This window comes from Myodes glareolus, chromosome 8, assembly GCF_982192425.1.
Source record: "Myodes glareolus chromosome 8, mMyoGla1.1, whole genome shotgun sequence".
Lineage (NCBI taxonomy): Eukaryota > Metazoa > Chordata > Mammalia > Rodentia > Cricetidae > Myodes > Myodes glareolus.
The window spans coordinates 46,601,880-46,618,580 of NC_142033.1; positions in this window are offsets into that span (position 1 = coordinate 46,601,880).

The window sequence follows — 16,701 nt, forward strand, 5'->3', positions numbered from 1 at the left end:
ACAATCTCTGGGCTTCATGCCGTGTTGAGGAGCAATTGGCAGTCAATATCTTCTGAAGGAGTGAGAATCATACTTTATTGAGATTGTGGTTGCTGACAGATGTCCCATACCCCAGTGAATGGAAACACCTATGCACATATGGGAAGCACTAACTCAACTTTAGTGGGTTTTTTAAAAAATATGAATTTTATTTATTTCAAAAATATGAATATGTGTTGTAGAAACATAAGAGGATTTAGAAGGAGAAATGGAAGTAGGATACACACACACACACATATATATATATATGTATATATATATATACAATTGCATTTCATTATACACATACATGTATGAATTCTCAAATGAAAAGGAGAAAAGTATAAAGACATGGAACTTCTAAGGGGTTAATGGACAAATAGTCCATGATTGGTTATGTAACTGCCAGGAATATTGTTGCTATTAATATTTTTAGGTTAGAAATATCAAGGAAGCTTCTGGTATAGCAAGTTAGAAATGGTGTGACCTCCTAAACTAAGGGCACTTTAATAGCATCGTTAGACTGTCAGGATCCAGGAGGCACTTGAAAATGAAAACCAAAAGATGGTGTAACTAAGAGAGGAGAAGCTGCCCTCCTCATAAGGACAAACCAACCTCTGATTGAAACTGCAGGAGAACATACATGCAGATAGACACTTAGAATCTTCCACTTCCAAAACTTCCTGAGCAATTACAATTTAAAGCTCCCTGTGCCCGATGGGCTCGGCCCATACTCCTTTGGAAAGACTGCTGGCCATCATTGTTCTGATTAAAGACAACCTGATCCTGGAGATGTTTAGTTTATTTTATCTTTTATTTCTGATCTGCTTAGAGCCATCTCAATCTAACAACTTTAAAAGTTTTCAAAATATAAATGGCTTTTGATTGATTTAAAATGCTATCAAATATACCATGAACATGATGTTATTGTGATCTATTAATATACAATTAGCTGGTATAAATTATTTCAGTTGGATAAAAATATTGTTTATCTTGACAGTGATGATTTTCTTAAACCTATGAAAAGAAGACTTCGATTTAGTAAGAAAACGGTATGAGCTACAATTAACAACTTACTGTTTCAATACATAATAAATGATCTTCAAAAACTTAAAATGTTTAAGTATATATTAACCATAATTATTTGTCTCTGGCTTTAGTGTCAAGTTCTTTTTTTATAAAGTTATGCTTGCAGTTTAATTACTCCTGACATTTAAATTTTTATTCTGTACCCTACAAGTAAAAATATGTATTTATTGAGAGTCTGTTCTTAGGACTCTTGAAGAATAGCTAGATTGAAGATATGAAAATAATTCTGTAGGTTATTCAAAGTCAAGGCAGGTTAAAGAAGTTAAGAGAAAAAAATAAAATAGTTGCAGTAAAGCAGGGTGTACAACCTCTGAGTCAGCTTGTAAAAATGCAAACTACATAAAGCATTAGGGGAATATAACCTGGCCCATTCATAGGCCAGGTGAAGCTTGTGTTCAGTGCAAAATAGACCCAGGGGTGATGACAGAAGGTAAATTCTTATGAGTTTGCAAGGCAGGTCTACAAGTGAAATGAATAAGCTCTTTTGTGATCTGCAGAAGTTGAAAGCAGTTCGGGAGCAGGGATTTGACTATGCTGTCTACAGCCAAAAGAGTAACACAGTTTGAAATATTCACTATCACTATCAGTTTTGAAATAATTCAGAGGAATATATTCTAATATATTCATTCTTACTATTAATAACATTAACTAACATTTAAGAAGGCAATATACAAATTCTGTCAAATTTAATTAGCACAGTTTATCTTTTGACTATAAGAAATCCAAGTGTCACACAACAAAGAATAGTTTTACATGAAGAAAATGAAGAGGTTAGATCTTTCATAAAAAGAAAAAAAACACAAGTAGTTTGAATGTGAAAAAATTTAACACTTTCCCCAAGAATGTAGAATGCTTTAATATAGTTTGATCTATATTTCTAAATACTTCTCTTTGTGTGTGTATTTAAATTGATGTCTGTATATTTATTTATTCATATACTTTATTTTGTGTTTTTGTGTGTGTGTGTGTGTGTGTGTGTGTGCCATAGAAGTTCCTTCATAGAGTTCTTGTGGCCTCTATGTATAATATCATACCATTTGTGAAAAATGATACTTTGACTTCTTCCTTTCCAATTTATATTCCCCTTTTCACCTTTAGTTGTCTTATTGCTCTAGTTAGAACTTAAAATACTATATTGACAAGGTATGGAGACAGTGAACAACTTTTCTTGTTCCTGATTTTAGTGGAATTGTGATGTGGTATTTCCCTCTGTATGATGTGATTACCATTAATGAATAAATAACTGCTTTGGACTTATAGCAGGGCAGAACTTCTGTAGGGAAGACAGAATTGAATGCTGGGAGAAAGAAGGGCAGAGTCAGAGAGACTCTGATGAAGCTGCTGGGGACAGACTCTAGGAACTTTAGACAGTAAGCCACAGCCACGTGGCATTACACAGATTAATAGAAATGGGTTAAATTCAGATATAAGAGTTACATAATAAGAAGCAAAGCTAATGGTCCAAGCAGTGATTTAATTAATACAGTATCTGTATGGTTATTTCGGGTCTAAGCTAGCTGGGTAGCCAGGAAGCAGCAAGTGGTCTCCTTACCACAGAATTACTTTGAGTTTATATATTTTGATGTTGGCAATTGGCTTTCTGTGTACCGCTTTCATTATGTTTAGGTCTGTGCCTTGTATCTCTGATCTCTTCTAGAGTTCTATCATGAAGGATGTTTGGATTATTTTGTGTAGGAGGTTCTTCTTTCTATGTGTTTCTTTCATTGATCAAATAAAGAAACCGCCTTGGCTTTTTGATAGTGCAGAATTTAGATAGGTGGAATAGACCAAACAGAATGCTGGGATAAAGAAAGCAGAGTTAGGCAGATGCCATGGCTCTCCTCTCTGAGATGGACGCTTGTTAGATTCATGCCAGTAAGCCACGGTCAAGTGGCAATACACATTAATGGAGATGGGTTAAACTAATATGTGAGAGTTAGTCAATAAGAAGCTAGATATAATGGACCAGGCAGTGTTTAAATAAATAGAGTTTCCATGTAATGATTTTGGGTGTAAGCTATCTGGGAGCTGGGCAGTGAGCCCACTGCTCCTTTCTACTACAGATTTTGTCAAAATTTTTTTTCATATTCTAGCAAAATGATTATGTTTTTTCTTCCAGTTTGTAATAGTGTATTACATTATCAAAATTATTCATATAATCATACATATTCTTATATATAGTCATAATATATAATTTACACAGAGCCTTTTTATTGTGATAGTTAGAATCCACAAAATGTACATAAGCCAATCTGTATTTGCCCTTTTGTGCCAGTGAAACTGGATTCTAAAATTTGATAGGACTATTATCTGAACTATTTAAAGCTTACCATTTAGAAAACAATTTCTTTTCTAAAAAGCTCATCAGTAAGAATTATTTTGACAAAAAAAGAGCACTTCAATTTTAGAAATTAACTTTTATTAACAATTTAAGTTTCTATCCTCAAAAGCTTATCTTAGCTGGACCTCAGTTAGACACATGCATAGAAATTGATTAAATATTTTACTGTAGCATTGTATTACATGTTATTTTTAGACAAGACATTGTTTACTTAAACAAAGTCAAAATGACTGAGTTTTTTTCTAATGTTGTATTACTTACCATCAAATTAATTTACTAAGTTTTGAATTTTGTAAATTACTTGGTAGTGAATCTGAAATACTCTGCATTCAAATACACATGGAGTTTATTATAGTTTTACTTTATTAAATAAATATTGTGCCCAATTAAGGATATTTATTTTTTATTAATTTTTATTGAGCTCTACATTTTTCTCGGCACCTCCATCTCTCCCCTTCACCTTTAGCCCTTCCCAGAGGGCCCCATGCTCCCAATTTACTCAGGCGATCTTGTCCTTTTCTACTTCCCATGTAGATTAAATCTATGTAAGTCTCTCTTAGTGTCAGGACTTGATCATAATTCTAAATTTTCTTTAGGTACCCCTAAGATTACCAGTGGCGCCAACTAGCAGTAAGTAGCCAGAAATATTTATGCCCTCATTCCTGTAAAATGGACAATGGAGAGTTTCCTTTGTTTAAAAAAAAAAAAGAGGGGGAAGCTGTGGGGAAGAATTATCTGTATTCTCTCAATTACATTTTAAATAAATACTGATTGGCTGATAACCAGGCAGGAAGTATAGATGGGAAAACCAGACAGGAAGTAGAGGTGGGGCAATAGGAACAGGAATATTCTGGGAAAAGCAAGCTTTTTTGGCAATCCTGTCTCAACCATCTTAAAAGCAAAATGTGACCTACCCCACCGATAAAGGTACCGAGCCATGTTGCTAACATAGATAAGAATAATGGGTTAGTATAAGATATAAGAGCTAATACAAAGCCTGAACTAATGGGCCAATCAGTTTATCATTAATGTAGACTCTCTGTGTGAATTTCCTTTTGGGGCTTACTGGCTGTGGAAACGGTTTAAGTTCTCTGGGATTGTGGTTTGTAGGCTGGTGTTTTTTTTGTTTTGTTTTGTTTTATGTTTAAAAACCACTTATGAGTAAGTACATGTGATAATTGTCTTTCTTTGTCTGGGCTACCTCACTCAAAATAAGGTTTTCTTGCTCCATCCAGTTTCCTGCAAAATTCAAGATGTCATTTTTTTTTCTGCTATGTAGTACTCCATTGTGTAAATGTACCACATTTTCCTTATGCATTCTATGGTCGAGGGGCATTTAGTCTGTTTCCAAGTTCTGGCTGTGACAAACAATGCTGCAATGAACATATTTAAGCACATGTTCTTGTGGTACAATTGAGTATCCTTTGGCTATAATACCTAGTGGTATTACTAGGTCTTGAGGAAGGTTGTTTCCTAATTTTTTGAGAAATCACCACACTTACATCCAGAGAGGCTATACCAGCTTGCATTCCCACCAGCAATGCAGAAGTGTTCCCTTTCTCCCACAAACTCTCTAGATTTCTCGGTGCATGCCTTATTCTTAGCACACAAGATCCAGAGGAAGATAGATCTATGAATTCAAGACTATCATGGTGTACAGATCAAGTTCCAGAACAGTCAAAACCACACAGGGAAGCACTGTATTAAAAACCCAAAACAAACACAAACAAACAAGAAAAGAACATTAAAGATAGAATTTCTTCTGCAAGACACTGTCATTTATTATCAAAAATGTAGACACAATTATGTATTCTGAGGATGCTGTCATTTAATGTCAATAAAATGTATTTGATCAAATATTTCAAAATAGTTCAAATGTTTTGTCTCTTTGCAGCACTGGGAATTTTCTAGTATGAAAAATAATAAATTATTGTTCAATTAATGATGGCCATATTTCATTTTAAGCAGAAGTACAGCAATTTCATTATATTTGAATACATTAATATTAAAAGAAAGTATGCAGCTACAATTAATAAGTCACCAATCAATAAGGAATGTGAGGAGCATCAAGTAGAATTATATCATTGTCTACATGCTGACAGACCGTATGCTCAAGATTATTGACCACTGGTCTTGTGTTTGGATTATGTTGTGGTTTTTGAGGTACTTCGTTTTGGATGAAGATAGTTATATAACTCATACAAAGGTATTGGTAAACTGGTCATGGCTCTGACATTTGTTTGATGGGATATTCTTTTCCTTAATGATGTCTTATTGCACTTTATTTCTTTTTGTAAAAAATGTATTTATTATTTCATGTGCAAATTTGAATATATGCCTGTATTAGTTTATTTGCATCATGTATGTAGAGAGAACCTGGAAGCCAGAAAAGGGTTTCAAATACCCTGGAAATGGAATTACAGTAAGAAGCGAAACAGTATATAGAGGTGTTGGGTGTGAAACCTTGTCTTTCAAAAGAGCAATACATGCTCTTAGTTGCTGAGACATCTCTCCTGCTCAAATTGTCCTTTTCTTTGACAATATTTTTTTCAAGGGAAAATTGTATCTGTATATAAATTCAGACACTGTACTACAATTAGCTTTCTCTGTCTCATCTAAAGCATTGACAAGGAATGGAAACTAAAAATGTGTTTCACAAATGCTTGTCTCAGTGATCACATTTGGAAGATTGTTTATCAAGAATCAAGGCAAACAAGCATCAAATGAATGTTCCTTTAGTTGGTTAAAAATTTCTGGTTCTTGACTTTCTTATAGTCCTCTCTCACAAGATTATGGTAATGTCATTTGTAAGATGACAATAGTCTATAGTAGTAAAAATATACTTCTCTAATATTGTTGCGTTATGTACTAATCTATGAATATAACAAGATAACATTAGGAGTTGATTTAATACATGGTGATTTAGCCAAGTATTAGAAGTAGGTTCTATCTTTGGTTTTTGCTCCCGATGGTTGGCTATGATAGTGGTGTCTGGTAGGTATTTCAAATAATTGAAGTTGGTATATGTCAAATCAGAATATGGTAGATTGTTTGAATTATTTCTGTTTTGATACAGGGTTTCTCTGTAGTTTGGGGGTCTCTTCCGGAACTAGCACTTATAGACCAGGCTTGCCTCAAACTTCAGAGATCCACCTGCCTCTGCCTCCCAAGTGCTGGGATTAAAGGTGTGTGCCACCACTGCACTGCTCAATTACCTCTTATATCAGAAGAGTTGAATATGTTTCATTGCTTTAAATATTTAGGCATCTAATTAATTCATAGTATTTTGATCACTTTCAAACATCTCTATATAGTTGGCTTGTTAGATATTAAGTCCATTACAATATAAATAAAATGTTATCTATTTTTGTAATTCTAACTATCTCAGCCCCTGCTTCATTCTGATCACAAAAATGTAAAATTTTTATTGTTTTCTGAAACTCAGATGAAAGTAATTTCACCTGGTTATTTACTTGATCCTTCTACCTTCTACCTGGACATCCAGAGGTGTCCAGCCCTGTGTTTCACTTGAACTTCTTACTGTTCCCTGTCCCTGACAATGAAAGACAGTGTTAGACCTTTCATTTTTCTACTGCATTTATTTTAACCTTAAATAGCAAATCTCATTACATTGATCAAACTATTAAACGTTTTTGTATTGAACATGGAATTTTCAACTGGAGTTTCTTGAACATAAAAGCTAAATTTTAAACTTGAGAGTCTAATTATTTTTTAAACTATCAAATCTTTTCTGTGTTAAAAATATATCAAAACTTGAGTGTTAAATACAGTGCATGAAGCTTTCCATTTATGAGAACTAGCTTTAATCAGATCCATACCAATGAGATTCGCTAAACTGGAATAAGCAGTTTTGTGTTGTATTTGCTGTGAACAGTGAGTCTCATTCCAGGCTTGTTGGATTAGGATTCTGCCTCCTTTTCTAAACCAGTTGAGTAAATTTAGGTAGATTCTTTTACTTTCTGAGCACATTGTCACTTCTTAATCTTGGAAATTACACAGGAGTGTGAAATTCTTTCTAGCTTTCTTTCTTTCTTTCTTTTTTAAATTTTTATGATTTATTTATCTTTTATTTTATGTGCATTGGTGTGAAAGTGTCAGATCCCCTGGAACTGGATTTTCAGACAGTTGTGAGCTGCCATGTGGGTGCTGGGAATTGAACCTGGGTCCTCTGGAAGAGCAGTCAGTGCTCTTAACCTCTGAGCCATTTCTCCAGCCCCTTGCTTGCTTTCTTTCTTTCTTTTTCCTTCCTTCCTTCCTTCCTTCCTTCCTTCCTTCCTTCCTTCCTTCCTTTCTTTTTCTTTCTTTGTTCTTATTTCTTATTTTTGAAGAGATAGGGTTTATTTTTGTAGCACTGGCTGTCCTGGGACTAGCTCTGTAGATCAGACTGTCTTGAACTCATACAAATTATCAACCTCTGTCTCCTGAGTGTTGGGATTAAAGGAGGTGGGTACTACTACCCGGACCCTATTTCTCATAATATTATTCACTGTTCTTCTTAAGCCATTCTATGTGGTGAACATTACAGAGTTCTCAAAAAAAATTACTATCTGAGACTCTCCATCTCACTTACTGTTCTTAATTAAAAATAATTTTTTACAATATATTCTGAGATGGCTGAGATGGTTATATCTCCTCCCATGTCTCCTCTCATATCATTCTCACTTCTCGTCCTTTTAACTCTACATTTTCTTTCACTATTTTTAATAAAGCAAATCAACAAGCATCTCCACAAAATAGCAAAAAATGAACAATCTAAAAACAGAAAGCAAACAACAGTGACAAAAGAAACAGAGAAAGAGGAGGAAGAATGCAAACACCTGCAGGCATACACAAATAAAAGTTAGAAAAACACACAACAGAAAATCACAATAAATAGGCATTAAATATTTGCCAAATCACTGAATACTCTTAGGAGTTATGTTTTTCAGGTGTTTCTACAGTTTGTGTAAAACTATAGATTAATTCCAACATTGCCATTCTTGAATCACTAGATTCTCCCTAAAATGTAAATTCTACCAGGTTTACTTGATTAGCTGCTCCAGGTCACTATTGCCTTCAGGCCTCACTAAGTTAACCCAGTAGACTAAACAATACTCCCAATAGACCAAATCAACATCTGAAATCTCAGAACCTACATAATTGTTATGGAAGTGAATATATTGCATTTGAACAAAGGATTTATCTCTTTTTGTCCAGTGTCTGCATCATATACCCCTCTTCCAAAGTCAAAGAAGCACTTTCATACTGAATAGACTTGTCTCTGAATTGTTTTTAGTATATAAACTATTGCTTCTTTGTGCTACTGGTTTATGATTTCATCATACTTGCTACATGAAAGGCTCCAGGAATGCTTTCTGAAACAACTGATCCTTTATCCCTATGCTTGTTAGAATTTAGGCATCTGTACTGGCCTGCCCTTAGGGTCCTGACAGGATATGTCCTCAGTTGGAGCCACTAAAAGCCCCTCCTGTGCACATTCGCTAATTCCCTTAATGTCTCCAACTTCACTGGCAGTGTGCGCCTTTCACTTCTCTCATACTCGAGGGTTCTTCTTGTGCAGCCCTGCAGCCTTCATGCATTCTTGTCTCTCAGACTCACACCCATCAGGCTTACTGCATTGGTCCTCAGTTGTTCACTGATTAGTCATTAAATGGCTTGAGTCATTATCATTTGATCCTCACTTGACAAAAGTCATTAGATGCCAGTTTTTTCTTTTCTTTTTTCTGCCTCATTCATGGGAAACAAGGAGACAAAAAATATAAGCTCTTCCTTTTTCTTTGGGATGTCTCTTAGGAACTGGAAACCCCGAAATTTTACGGGACCTTCCTAACTTCTGCAAGTGGATGGTTACATGTAAGGAGCTACCATAAGTTCAAGCATTCTTCTATCTCAGTTCCAAATACTCTCTCCATGCTTCCTGTTCTCTGTCTCATATCCTTCTACCTATGTAATCTGAACTGGAGAAAATCCCCACTAATTTAGTTCCCACTAGGGAATCCCCCCACCATCTAGTTCTCAATATCTAACTGCTCCTTCTGCCCCTATAGTCCATTCTTCCTCTCCAGAAATGGACCTTCTAGCTATCTGACTCTTGCATCGACTTTCACCCACGTGGATTGACTGGTACATGTTCCCTTCTCACTAGCAGAAATCTGTCAAAGAGAAAAAAATGGGTTATGACATCTCTAATTCTACTGTTTTCATAAATGAATTTCAAATATATTACTCAATCTTACAGTCTCACTTTCCATGATTTTAGCTAATAATCAACATCCTGAGGAATGCAGGCGAGTTTTGGAGCAGATAGAGCCCTTGCTGATGAAGTTCATTAAACTAGCACCGTATGTCCAGTCCAGGGAGAGGCAGCCCCTAACCTTGACACTCAATGGAACTATAATACCACAGGGGACACTTTAGCTAGAAAAAAACTATAGAACCTGCTTCCTTTTGGGTCTCTATAAGACTGTCCATAAGCCAGCAAACTATGAAAATCTTCAGGAAATTATTCAGGACAGACAGGGAAATTGGTCTCATTTCCTAGAATGCTTCACAAAGACCCTCCTAGGATAAACTAACCTAGACCCTGAAAACCCAGAAGGCAGACAACTCCTTATGACCTATTTCTTTTTCCAGAGCTTCCCCAACGTTAGTAATAAGCTTAAACATTTGGACAGAGGACCCCTAACCCAATAGGCAAAAGTCCTAGCTCTGGTCATTAAAGTGTACCATGAGAGAGGTGAAAAAGCTCTAAGTAAATTCCCAAATGCTGACTAAGGCCATCTAACTGGCCTCAAAGACTGTCCCTGGGGCTTGAGGACCACAGGGTCCCTGCTCCAAATGTGGTCAGGAAGCTTACTGGGCCTGGGTTTGCTCAAATACCCATGAGTCCCTGGGCCAATTTTAATTTACCTTCAAGGACGACACTGCTCAGTTTGTTGCCTCCATGCACTTCGTGTCATGAGGCCATCAAACACAGGCTGCCCTCCACCTGACCTTCTAGGCCTGCTCATGGATGACTGAAGGGACCTGGGCTCTCTTCACCCAACCACTGCCATCTCTGAGAGGGAGCTCTGGGTAGACATCATGGTACCAGGGTGGTTCATCTCCTTCCTCTTGGACACTGGTGCCATATACTCAGTACTGAGGAAATTTGGGGGAACTATAACTCCTCTTCTCTGTATTGTCAGGGGAAAAAAGAAAGACAGCCTTACCTGCTTCATCAGAGCCCACCACAGTTGCATTTTCAGGGGTATTCTTATTCATTCATTTTTTGGTTATGCCAACCTGTTTGTGCCCTACTGGGAAGGGCACTTTTAGCCAAAGTAGAAACTTCTATTTTTTTGTTGCTCCCATTTGCCTTATCCCAGACTAGCCTGTGGACCCTTTCCTCTCCCTTCTAGCCATACACTCTATTGGTTCCAATATGTCATTTTCTCTCAGGTGGACTCCAAGTCTAGGAAACCCAAAAACCCTCTGTTGCTATACACTATTCCTCCACTGTCAAACAATTACAGGACCCTACAGAGTACATTACCCAAGCTCAGTACCCACTCCAACTGCAGAACCTTAGGGGAGTTAAACCTATCATCTCTGACTATTTAAAAAAAAAAGCAAAAGCACTACTTCATCCTAAATCCTCTCCTTTTAATTGCAATTAAAAAACCTAATGGAACCTATCAACTACTTTAAGATATCCAGTTTAATAATTAAGCAGTGGCCCCATCTATCCCATGATGCCTAATCCCCACAACATTCTCTCCACTACCCCCCACCCCGAACTCTCATTTCTCAGTTCTGAATCTTAAGGTAACTTTTTTCTCTATGCCTCCTAGCTCTGAGTCTCAAAATATCTTTGCACTCACCCAGACTGATCTGCATTCTCCTTTTTCTACTAATCACACCCTGTTTCATCAATTTCCTTTCTATGAATCCTCAATAACATGTTCAGAACTTCTAATCAAACCATTTAGCTATTGTTACAGGACTCTCAACTGTTAATCACAGAGTTGGAGGTGCAAAGACTATCAGATGTACCCAGGTGTTCCAGGAAATTGACTCGGATTCACCTTGAGCAGCATCCTTCCAAGTCCAAGGGACACTGAACTGTTCCACAGAGCCTGGTCAGGGAAGTAAAACAAATAAGCACACTAGGACATGGCTAGCTCCTCAGTTTTCTCAGTCCCCTGCAGGATTTTGAAGTCCATGGACAGCTAAAAGCAGTCTCAATAAATAGCGTACTCTACTTCACTTCACCTGCTACTCTTTTTAACTCCTCACATTTTCAAAATAAACAAAAGGGAGGAATGTTAGTATTTAGACGTCTGTACTGGCCTACCCTTAGGGTCCTGACAGGTTATGTTCAGCTGGAGCCACTAAGAGCACCCCCTGTGCACATTTACTATGTTCCCTCTTAAAAGACAGGCTTTACCCACCTCCCTTTATTCCCCCCCCTCCCTTAAACTGCTCTTGTTCCCAGAGATCGGTCTCTACTCCCTCTCTATGCCTCTCTCTGCCCCTATCTTAAAAAAAACAAATCTTGGTATCTGCATTAGCTTAGAAATGCCTTGGTGTTTGTGGGCATCCCATACTTTCTGTACAGGGCAATTTCTATTACATTTTGGTAAACTGAGATCACACTTTAAAAGCAAAAGGGGTGCTACATTGAATATTTTAGATGATACATTGAGTGCTCGGACTACTGAACTCTGTTGAATCAGTCATGTTAGCATAACAACAAATAATCTAACACTGTGATTCTAGTCAAATATATTTTATTAACAAAAATCACAGGTGTTACCTAATGATCCTCATTTACCATCTCTTGATTTAGCAATTGAAATATGACAGATTTGGCTTTTAACTGAACAATAATATTGTACCCCTACAATTAAGTACTGTATTGGTCCTTAGACATGTCTCCCTTCTGATTATAAATGAGAAAAAACCCTTTTAATATAACTTATAGTAGTCCGACTCTCCAAACAGATTATAACTGGTACATTATTCATAACATTTAAGGTATTTTCCCCTGTATATACTCTCTGGGAATGTCAGTAACTGCTGCCTTTGTGTTTATCCATGTTACCATGGCACCTAATTGCCACATCAGTTCGAAATTTTACCACTCTGTCCTCCTCTTGTATGTATTCCTATGTTATACCAGGGTGGTTTGAATAATCATGATGCAAATCTATGCCAGGAAACACAGTATAGCATTTTTCTTTTAGCAATGGGATTAAACTTGTGCTTCTGTAGCAAGACTAAACCAGAATTACAATTTCAAAATTTGTACCATATACCCTCCTGGTAAGAAGTACTGCATCATTCAGGTTCACAGCAGATCCCAAGCAAGTCCACCAAATTACAAAAATAATATGATCTAGAAACTATTTCCAGAGATATGAGCTGTGTATAAGTATAGTATGATTATTGTCAGATAGATTATATTTTCTATACTATGTAGATTTGCTGTTTCCACTAATATTCTATTGTAACCTACCCTTTAGGATGGTCAACAGAGTTCTAGAAAGATAACACAATGGTTAAAGGCAGTAACTGCTCTTTCAGAGGAGCGAGACATGGTTCCCAGCACCCATATTGTGTCTCAGAACTCTCTGCAGTTTCCAAGGGATATAACACCCTCCCCTCTCTGTATTCTGCAGATATGGGCCCCACACAGCACAGTCATACTTCTTGGCAATACACTCATACAGTTGAGTTAAAATAAAGTGATACAATAAAGTGAAATAAAGGAAAATTCCTACTGTTTAGTTTAATATTAGTTTCTCATAGCCTAAAAGACTATGTTGTGGTGTATGCATCTCCTTTCTTTTTAGAATTTTTTGAAAGAAAATTAAATATTTTCCATGTTTTTTTTTTTGTCTTGGTCCCCAAAGGATCTATTCAAGGCTGTGTTATCACTTCTGTAGAATGGCATTTGTCACTTTAAAGTTCTAATCCTCATAAATTTAGATGAAAGAAAAATAAATACATGAATGGCCAAAACAAAAAGTTAACAATACTTAGGACGTATTACATACTCCAAGTTTCAGTCAGAATCCAACACAGGGTGGGTAATAAGTGAAAAAATAAAACTAAACATAACAGACTTGCACTTATATTAAAACAGAAATTAGCCAGGTGTAGTGGTGAATTCTTACAATCTCAACTCTTAGGAATCAGAGATCAGCACAAGTTCAAGGTCAGTATATGCAACATAGAAACCCAGACTAACTATTTAGTGAGACTGTCTCAAAGAAAAAAAATACAAATAGATAAAAGCAGTATTTATGAACAATTGGTAGTTGATATGATTCACTTTTATCACTTTTAACTATTCAAACATTAAAACAAATAATACTATAATAATACTAGAAATATAATTATTTACACTCTTCTTAAAACTTATCATCTTGGGGGAAAGATGGTTTTGATAATAACATCTATATTTTATTGCACAGAACACTAATGTCCTGTTGTGCAGAACATTTCTATTTCTACAGGACTGTCAGGTTCATGCTTTTCTTCTTTCCATTGTCTTGATAGAACATTTATGAGACAAGGTTAAATCTTGATTTTCTACTTGTAAAGTTATTTCTACACATCTACTAGCCTTCATTTAGATGCAGTTATCTCACACGCACATATACACAAAAGAACACACACACCATACACATACAAGCACATACCACAGATACATTCAATACACACACACACAGATATCACACACACACAGACACTCTCACACACAGACATCTCTCTCTCACACACACACACACACACACACACACACACACACACACATACACACACACACGCTTTGTGTCTAACCCAGTGAGTCTCACTTCTAGGGTCAGGATAGATCTTGCCTTCTATGAATGGCAGTGGAATAGCTATCTCCCCAGAAGATATACTATGCCATCACACATAATCTAGTTTTTAGCTTCAGATGGGCTTCAGAAACTATATAAAAGGGTCATATAAACTCTGTTCAATGGCCATAAACATGTTCTCTTGACAAGATCTTTTTTCTTGTATTCTATACATTCTAATTTGGAATAAAGCAGAAGAGGGTTTGAATTTCAGGTCACAATTATTGAACTAAGGATAAAATGAAACACAGGATTGAAACTCTTATTTAATAGAGAAAGAGACTTAGAGTTAAAGAGGACTTATAAAAACTGACAAGACTGAATGATATACATCTAAAACAGTCTTTTCCATGCTTTTCCTAAGTTAGTGTCTTTAGAAACTGATTGGTTTTAATTATTAATTTCTAGAAAACTCACATCTAAGGGTTCAAAGTAATGAGTATTTTAAAAACTTATATGTCCGTAAATTTATTAAAATCTCATAAGTTCATGATTTTACTTCCCAATGGAAAAGAATAGACATTTGAGTAAAGCAAGGAAACAGTTAATTTAAAATAAAATTCATTTTTGAATAATCTGTTCTACCCAATAAAACAAATGTATATGATGGTTATGTGGTAGAATGACAAGTGATAATAAATGGGTATACCTAGGGCACTGGAGAATAGATAACTGAAATTTTTCAGAAATTTCAAAAAATAGTTCTAGCAGATTTGGAAGAATGAGCAAAAAATAACTGCACAAAATAATTTCAGACACAACTCTGTGACACTGAGAAAGACAACATTGTCTTTACAAAGGAAAACATCTCTGTATTTATATTAGATATATGGAGAAATAGAAACTCCAAGTGTCAACAAGAAACTATTCTGTTTTTCCATTAATCCTTTTTCCCCATAACTGATGAATATCTAGTTCTTTATTAAATCTAGATGAAGCTATTAAAAAAGGCAATGTGATTTGAGTGAGAACAGCTCCCCATAGGCCAACATGTTTGGAAATTTGGTCCCTAGTTGGTGAAATTTTAGAGAAATGATTAGGAGGTGTATTATAGTAAAGTAAGGTATGCTGCTGCGGGTGGATTTTGAAGTATCAAAAGCCCATACTGTCAAGTTGCGCTTTCTTTTCCTCTGTGTATCATAACTGTGGGTCTTATAGAATAGCTTAGCTACTCCGGCTCCATGCCTACCTGCCTGCTCTCATATTTCCCCATCCATTGGATACAGACTCTAACTCTCTCTAACCATGAGTCCCAAAATTAAATGCTTTCTTCTTCAGTATTCATTCAAGTGGGAAAAATTTCCTTGTTTCTGTTGCCTGGCATGCAAATTTCGTGTGTGTGTGTGTGTGTGTGTGTGTGTGTGTGTTCGGGTCCAGCCTGGATGGAATTTGCACGTTCCAATGTAGGAGTGTGAGGATTAAAATTATTATGCAAAAGGAACAGAGATATGAGAGAAATAAAAGACAGAAACACAGAACAGCACCAAGAGGGAAATTCAGGGAATACTGAATCACCTGTGTTTATTTTCCACATGCATATATACTTCACGCCAAAAGGGGTTGAGGAGGCAACAAACTTCATTAATATGAAGAGACCAAGTTTCCTGCAGTCAGCCACTCCCTGGAACCTCTTGCCAAGCTCCTTGAGAGAGAAGTATTAGACTTGAATTCTCTGACCTTTAGTTAAAGTGCAGAGGATCCACCTCTATACTCAAAATTATAATTATCCACATCCTAGGTCAGGATTTTCCATTTGTAGATTTGAAAGAGCAAGAGTACCACCAAACTCTCTCACCTGTAGTCAAGGAGGAACGTACTCACATCTGTGGGCCATGGCAGTGTTTGGTTCTTGTAGTAATATCAGCAGTAGCAGCAGAAATAGTAGCATGCTACATTAAATATTTTTATTTTTCAGTATTTGTTTTCTATTCTGAATTGTTTTATATCATCTTGACAAACTAAATTTACTGAAGGAAGAAATCCTCAATTAAGAAAATGTTGGCTTAAGATCCCATTGTGGGGAATTTTCTTAATTAGTGATTGGTTGGGGAGAACCAGGTCCAGCCTTGGTGGGGCTGTCACTGAACTGTGAGTCCTGAATTCTACAAGAAACAGATAATAAAGCAATGGTGAGCAAACCAATAAGCAGCAACCCTTTGTGGCCTGTAAATTAGCTCCTGGTTCGAGGCTTTTGCCCTGTTTAAGTTCCTGTCCTGACTTAATTCCATGATGAACAGCAACGTGAAAATGTAAGATAAAAAAACTCATTCCTCACTAACGTGTTTTCCATTAGTCATTGTGTTCCATCCCAGTGATAAGTGCATCATACATGGGAGAATTATACATTGATTTGAAGTTGAT